The sequence below is a fragment of the Canis lupus genome, chromosome 1, assembly GCF_011100685.1.
Source record: "Canis lupus familiaris isolate Mischka breed German Shepherd chromosome 1, alternate assembly UU_Cfam_GSD_1.0, whole genome shotgun sequence".
In the NCBI taxonomy this organism is placed as follows: Eukaryota; Metazoa; Chordata; class Mammalia; order Carnivora; family Canidae; genus Canis; species Canis lupus.
Genome location: NC_049222.1, coordinates 110,076,013 through 110,083,883, shown reverse-complemented (window position 1 = coordinate 110,083,883; position 7,871 = coordinate 110,076,013). Strand labels below are relative to the sequence as shown.

The 7,871-nt window shown below is 43.9% G+C and overlaps 1 long non-coding RNA gene across 1 annotated transcript; it reads right to left on the bottom strand.

The window, feature by feature from the left end:
• Positions 1–6,166: 6,166 nt before the first annotated feature.
• LOC119870964 lies at positions 6,167–7,866 on the bottom strand. Its single transcript, XR_005354557.1, has 2 exons — positions 7,698–7,866; positions 6,167–6,478 (listed from the first exon to the last, which is right to left on the bottom strand). It is a non-coding gene; the product is annotated as an uncharacterized LOC119870964 (long non-coding RNA).
• Positions 7,867–7,871: the final 5 nt, after the last annotated feature.

Genomic DNA, 7,871 nt, shown 5'->3' with positions numbered 1-7,871 from the left:
GCCTGGAACAAGGAAACTTCTCAGGCAATATTGGGGGATCGAATAAAGGAACCATTCTGTCTCCTGCTTCTCAATTTGGAATGTGCATAAGCCCAGGGATATGCAACGGAACCCCAAGGATTCATTAATCTCTGGCAATACTTTTTTTAAAACATCCATCACTATACATAGTTATAACACATTTTTTTCTTATGGTGAGAATTTTTAAGATCTACTCTGTTAACAACTTTCAAATATTCAACATAGTATTACTAACTATCGGTACCATGCTGCACCTTACATCCCCAAGACTTATTTATCTTGTAAAAGGGAGTGTGTACCTTTTGACTACCTTCACCTATTCCCCACCTCTGGCAATCATGTGTATATACCACATTTTCTTTATCCTTTCATTCATTGAGATGGATACTTCGGTTGTTTCCAACCTGGCAGTCGTAAAAAAATACTGCAATGAACATGGGGTACGGGCATCTTTTTGAGTTACTGTTTGCATTTCCTTTGGATAAATACCCAGAAGTGGAACTGTTGGATTCCATGGTAGTTTTAATTTTTTGAGGAACATCCCTACTGTTTTCCATAGTAGCTGAGCTAACCTACATTCCCCTGACAAATATTTTTGATTGCCAATTTTATTTCATGTTTTGAGGAAAAAGCCACCTTTGCATTAAAATGAACAATGGGGGGCACCTGGGTGGCTCAGTGGTTGAGCATCTGCCTTCAGCTCAGGGCGTGATCCCTGGATCCTGGGATCAAATCCCACATCTGGCTCCCTGAGAAGAGCCTGCTTCACCCTCTGCCTGTGTCTCTGTGTCTCTCTGTGTGGCTCTCATGAATAAATAAATAAAATTTTAAAAATTAAAAATAAAATGAACAAGGGGCGCCTGGGTGGCTCAGTCAGTTAAACATTGGGCTCTTGGTTTGGGCTCAGGTCATAATCTCAGGGTCTTGAGATTGAGTCCTGCATCAGGCTCCATGCTCAGCTTGGAGTGTGCTTGAGACTCTCCCTCCCCTTCTCCCCCTCTCCCTTGAATGCTTTCTCTCTCTCTCTCAAATAAATAAATAAATCTTTTTTTAAAAAAGAACAATGTCATGTTATGGAGTCAAATGTGAATTTTTAGCAATAATCATGCCTCCGGTAAACCTCATTGGCTACGATACTGTCACTGTCACAAATCTTCAAATGTGAATCTTTAATGCCAAAATAAGACTTCAAAGAAATCTCTGTCAAAGAGCTGATTCCTAAAGCCCCTAGATAAGAGGGCACATTTTCGCTCTCTCTTCAGGAGGACTTGAAAAGCAATGCATTAATCCAAACCTGTCATCTTATAAAGGAAGAGTCCTGGTTGTTTATGATCAGTCAGTGCCCATTAGAGAAGCAGGTGCACTGAGAGTGACCGGGAGATGAGGATCTCCTTACGGCAATTGGTAGGACTTCTCGATCATCCATGTGGACCAAGCAGGGAGAAGCACAGACCCAGAAACAGCAGGTGGAAACCTCAAAAAGTTACTAATTAGGGACCTTGAGGGTTTTGGGAGGACAAGTATATGCCAGGTCTGCGTCTCTGTAGCTAGTATTGGATATGAAGTGTCTGTCAGTCAGTCGGATGCATAAATAGTCACTCCTTAATTGCAGTTCTAATTTCTGGGGTTTTAGTTACCTGCAGTCAATTGTAACAGGGAACCAAATAGTCCTCCTTCGTTGTGTGCAATCCTCCCAACACCTGCACCATTGACCTCATTTCACCACGAGAAGTAGAGTGAGTCCAATCCAATAAGATATCTTGAGAAAGAGGGGGCACCTGGGTGGCTCAGCGGTTGAGCATCTGCCTTCGGCTCAGGTCGTGATCCCGGGGTCCTGGGATCGAGTCTCACATGGGGCTTACTGCAGGGAGACTGCTTCTCCCTCTGCTTATGTCCCTGCCTTTCTCTCTGTGTCTCTCATGAATAAATAAACAAAATATTTTTAAAAAAAGATATTTTGAGAAAGAGACCAAACTCACATAACTTCCATTACAGTAAATTGTTATAATTGTTCTATTAACCATTGTTGTTTGTCTCTTCCCCTGCCTAATTTATAAATTAAGTTTTATCGTAGGTATGTATGGAGGGGAAAACATTGGTATATATAGAGTTCAGTACTATCCACAGTTTCAGACATCCACCATGTATAAGGGGGGGACTACTGTAGCTGGGATGCTGGAACCCTTTAAGAACAACCTGGAACCCATGAAAATGAACCGGAAGCCCTATGTGTCTCTTATCTCCAACAACCTCAATTCTACGCGTGATGTGCAGGAGAAGCTGGTCCCCTACCCCCCACAGAGCCACGTAGGCGCCTGGCCCAAAATTCACAGAAGCTGGAGAGGAACAACCAGCAGGGGCAGGTGAAGCTGAGGTCTGATCCCATCCCAAGCCAAGAGATGAGACAGCAGATCAGTGGCAAGATGCATGAGCCACTGCGGTGCCTGGATGCTGTGCAGACCTTCCTTCTATAGTGACTATCTGCCATTTAAACCCCATGCAAAATTTTCTTTTATTATTTATTTATTTGAGAGAGAAAGAGAGAGAGAGAGAGCAGGAGCAGGGGAAGGGCAGAGGGAGAGAGGGAGAAGCAGGCTCCCTGCTCAGATCGGGGCTTGGTCCTGAGCTGAAGGCAGACGCTTAAACTACTGAGCCACCCAGACGCCCCCCCAATTTTTTTTTTTTAGATAGCTCTAACCCAGAGCCACTCAGGGAAAGGTACATAAGCCCTGCTTAGCTAAGTAAGATAGAACAAAATCACCACACAGCCCAAAGAAGGAAAGAATGAGCTGCATAACTTAACTTATCCTGACCAATAGAGAAGTTAACCAATCAATGTTAAAACTACTGGTAATAAGGCAGCCCAGGTGGCTCGGCGGTTTAGCGCTGCCTTCAGCCCAGGGTGTGATCCTGGAGACTCAGGATCAAGTCCCGTGTCAGGCTCCCTGCACGGAGCCTGCTTCTCCCTCTGCCTGTTTCTGTTCCTCTCTCTGTGTCTTTCATGAATAAATAAATAAAATTTAAAGAAAAACTACTGGTAATAGTTTTAGTATTTGTGGTGGTGTTATTATTGTCAGCATCAATATTGTTACAGATCCTCAATCTGGCATCAAACAGACCTCAACTATTCTCTACTTTCTTCTATACCTGAAAGTAATTTAGCTCTGCTAATGGAGGAACCATTGTACACATGGGCTGGAAAAAGGAAGAAATGACATAAGGGGAAGAAGTGACATAACAGGGTCTAGAATGGTGGGAAGGGGAGAGGAGAAAAGATGAGATCTGAGGGGTGTTCCCACTAAAGGCATCAGTGAGGTGCAGGGGAGCTTGACACAGAAGTGAAGGTTTCTGTGCCCAGGACAACTTGGTATCTACACCATTAATGGTTAAATCCCTTTGTGGAGAATAACTCAAAGATGTTGAAGGGTGAATTAATTAAAAAAACAAAAACAACAAAACAAACAGTGATGCATTTAATGGTGTAAATTAGGCGTGTCAAGGGCACCTGGGTGGCTGAGTGGTTGAGCATCTAGTCCCGGGGTCCTGGGATCAAGTTCTGCGTTGGCTCCCCACAGGAAGCCTGCTTCTCCCTCTGCCTCTGTCTCTACCTCTCTCTTTCTGTCTCTCATGAATCAATAAATGAAATCTTTTTTAAAAAATTAGACCTGTTCAAAAAAAAATAAAAATAAAAATTAGACCTGTCAAATTCTAGCACCTACAGAGACAATGTAGATAATGTAGATGCATAACTATAGAGTGGGGTGGGGTACAACTGGGGCTGATGGGGTCTGTGAAAAACTAGAGAGCAGGGATTCCATTAAAGAGAGACAAGCTTCTCAGCCTCAACAGATTTTAACAGAATGAGAATAAGGGTCTATGTTGACAGATTCTCTCATTTTTAAGGGAAGCCAGAAATCTGTATTTTATTCCAAATTTGGAATTTAAAAGTTGGCTATTGATTCAAATTTTTGGAAAGTAGGGTGGGCCAAATAAAACTGATATGGGGGTGCCTAGGTGGCCCAGTCAGTGGAGCATCTGCCTTTGGCTCAGGTGATGATCCTAGGGTCCTGGGATCGAGCCCCATGTCGGGCTCCTTGCTCCATGGGGAGTCTGCTTCTCCCCCTCCCCCCGACTTTGGCTCATGCTCTCTCTCACTTTCTGTCAAAGAAAAAACAAATAATCTGAAGTCTAATTTCCCGTGTGTAGGCTTGCAGCTGGTGGCCTCTGACCTAAGCAATTCCCTCCAACTTACAATGGATAGTCCCCAAGATATTGTCCAAGGTCCTTCTATCACCGCGCGCTGCCCTATGTTCTCACTGACTTAACACACCAATCATTCAGTGTGGCCACTCACAGATGAAGGGAGGTGCCATTGTGAGGCGCTGGGGGCAGGGTCTCCTGGAGAGGCCAAATTTGGAGTTCAGGTTGACTCCCAGTTAAAGGGTTTTTCGCATCCTGGGTCACCTCCAGGTCCCTGCCAGTCCTGCCCTCAAGTTCACATGTTCTTTTTTTCTTTTTGAAATCTTAAAAATTTATTTATTCATGAGAGACACCAAGAGAGAGGCAGAGACCTAGGCAGAAGAAGAAGCAGGCTTCTCGGGGGGAGCCCAATACAGGACTCAATCCCAGGACCCCAGGATCATGACCTGAGCTAAAGGCAGACACTCAACTACTGAGCCAACCAGGTGCCCCATGTTCACACATTCCACTTGTATATTCTGCTCCCAAGATAACTCAGAGGAGGAAATACTTTGAGAGTTGGAGAGGTGTCTTTGAAATTTAAGAGAGAGGGCAGCCCGGGTGCTCAATGGTTTAGCGCTGCCTTTAGCCCAGGGTGTGATCTTGGAGTCCTGGGATCGAGTCCCATGTCAGGCTCTCTGCATGGAGCCTGCTTTTCCCTTTGCCTGTGTCTCTGCCTCTCTCTCTCTGTGTCTCTCATGAATATCTAAATAAAAAAAAAAATTTTTTTAAAGAGAGAGCGAGAAAGAGAAATTTCTTTTTTTTATTTTTATATGATAGTCACAGAGAGAGAGAGAGGGGCAGAGACACAAGCAGAGGGAGAAGCAGGCTCCATGCACCTGGAGCCCCATGTGGGATTCGATCCCGGGTCTCCAGGATCACGCCTTGGGCCAAAGGCAGGCGCCAAACCGCTGCACCACCCAGGGACCCCGAGAAGTTGCATGATAAATACTAGCCCAACATTGTGCCTACATAATATAATATAATCATGGCCACAACAATTACAAGGTGTGAAAAAGACAAAGCAAATGTTGCATGCAGTAAATACTTGGAAGTCTCTCTGTATTAATGAAGCTGCATTTTGGATACAAGTTGCAGAAAATCCAAGTCAGATCAGCTTAAAGCAATCGAGACAATATGCAGATTATATAAATTACAAATCAAAAATTAAATTAAATTAAATTTAAAAACTACAAATCAATAAGGAAAAGTGACAATCTCATTGTTAAAAAAAAAAAAAGTGAAAGACTTTAACAGACTCTTCACAAAGTATCCAAATGGCCAATATGCCTCTGAAAAAAGTATCCTCAATGTCACTGGCCATCAGGAACATTCAAATTAAAAACACAATGAGATTCCACTCAGGAGACACCACAGGGAGAGACACACACCCAAGTTGCCAAAGTGGAAAATTCTGACAATAGCTAGTGATAGTGAGGATGTGAAGGACCTTGAACTCTCAAGTACTGCTAGGGGAGTGTAAAATTATACAACTACTTTGAGAAACTGGGAGTATCTACTAGCTTAACATCTGCTGAGGCTTATAACCAACAGATACGTACAAATATGTTGACCACGAACCAGACAGTGGGGGTGTCTGGGTGGCTCAGTGGTTGAGCGTCTGCCTTCAGCTCAGGTTGTGATCCCAGGGTCCTGGGATTGAGTTCTGAGTCAGGCTCCCCACATGGAGCCTGCTTCTCCCTCTGCCTATGTCTCTGCATTTCTCTGTGTCTCTCATGAATAAATAAATAACATCTTAAAAAAAAAAAAAAAGAACCACAGAGCGATTCCATTTATGTAGAATACAAAACCAGAAAAGATGAATTTATGCTAGTGAAACTCAGGGATGTGACTACCCTTGACAGGATATAGTGACTTGAAGAAAGCAGAGGACATCTTCCGGGGATGCTGATGACATTCATTTATTGGATTTGGGTGCTGGTTATACAATGTATTCAGTTTCTAGATTTTCCTTTATAACTTGTACACTTCTCATTATAAATGCATTTCATTTAAAAAGTTAAAAATAAGGTTTCAGAGGGTTCGACTTCAGGCATGGTTTGATCCAGAAGTCTGTGAAGACAGCGGGGACAATGGTTTGGTTTCTCTGTGATTCCCGCCGCTCTGCTTTCCTCTGGATGTGGAATTCATCCTCAGAACAGCTTCTCTCACGGTTTCAAGATGACCTCTTGCACCTCCCATATTGGTTCTTTCACATCTATTGGGAGGAGCATAATCCTCATAACTAGTCTCAAAACTCCAGAGCTTCATTTTAAAAAAAAAAAAAAAAAAAACTCCAGAGCTTCATTTTAATTGCACTGAGTTCAGGTGTCCAGCCCTTAGCCAATCCCCGTGAGCAGGGAGATACAGCACACTGACTGGCTTAGGCCTGGGTTACCTGGGTGACCATTTTTGAACCAATCACTGTGGCAAAGGGGTGGGATTATGCTAATTAGTTCAAGCCATTCCTCGCCCAACTCTTGAGTTTGGGAATTTGTGGAGGATGTCGATCTAATTCAAACTCTGGCTTTTGCTACTGGGACAGAAAGGGGGAGAAATGGACATTGTGAAGGGGACCAGACGTGCGGGGCACTTCTTTTTTCTTTTTGAAAATAGCTCTGGGATCCCTGGGTGGCGCAGAGGTTTAGCGCCTGCCTTTGGCCCAGGGCGCGATCCTGGAGACCCGGGATCGAATCCCATATCGGGCTCCTGGTGCATGGAGCCTGCTTCTCCCTCTGCCTGTGTCTCTGCACCTCTCTCTCTCTCTCTCTCTCTCTGTGTGTGACTATCATAAATAAATAAAAATTAAAAAAAAAAAGAAAATAGCTCTGAAACAATCACAAATTTACAGGAAAGTTGCAAGTACAGAACAAAGGACTTTTTTTCCCTTCTGAACCATTTTGGGAGAAAATTGCCAGTATGGTGCCCTGCATGCTGTAGTGGGTGTGACCTACAAACAAGGACATTCCAAGGGAAAGAGACACTTGTTCCTTTTGATTTGTAAGTTTTCTGTGAGACAACGTATAGCCCACACTTCTCCACCGAACTTTCCATTTATTAACTTTTTTATAACTACACAGACTCATGGATTCTTATTCTATCAAGCGGTTTATTATCTCATTTTTAAAAGATTGTATTTATTTATTTATTTATTATTCATTCATTCATTCATAAGAGACACAGAGAGAGAGGCTTAGACATAGGCAGAGGGAGAGGCAGGCTCCCTGCAGGGAGCCCCATCTGGGGCTGGATCCCAGGACCCTGGGATCATGACCTGAGCCAAAGGCAGATGCTCAGCTGCTGAGCCACCCAGGTGTCCCTATGATCTCATTTTTAATACTGATGCTCAAATTGTCCCCGATTTGGCCAGTGGGAGTCCTTCAAGCTAGCTCTCTGTACTTCCACCTGTTCTCATCATTCTTGGAGCATTTCCTTACCTTCTGACCCAGAAAAAGATGTTCCAGGCTCTTCTTGCATCTTCTCTGTCCCCTCTCCCCTGGAATCAGCCCTTTTCTCAAAGGAGAAGGGAGGGTGCTTTCGAAGGCAGATGGCTGACCCCTCACCCCTGAGTGACCCCCCTGGACTCTGATTTCAATGCGGCCGGCCCCAGC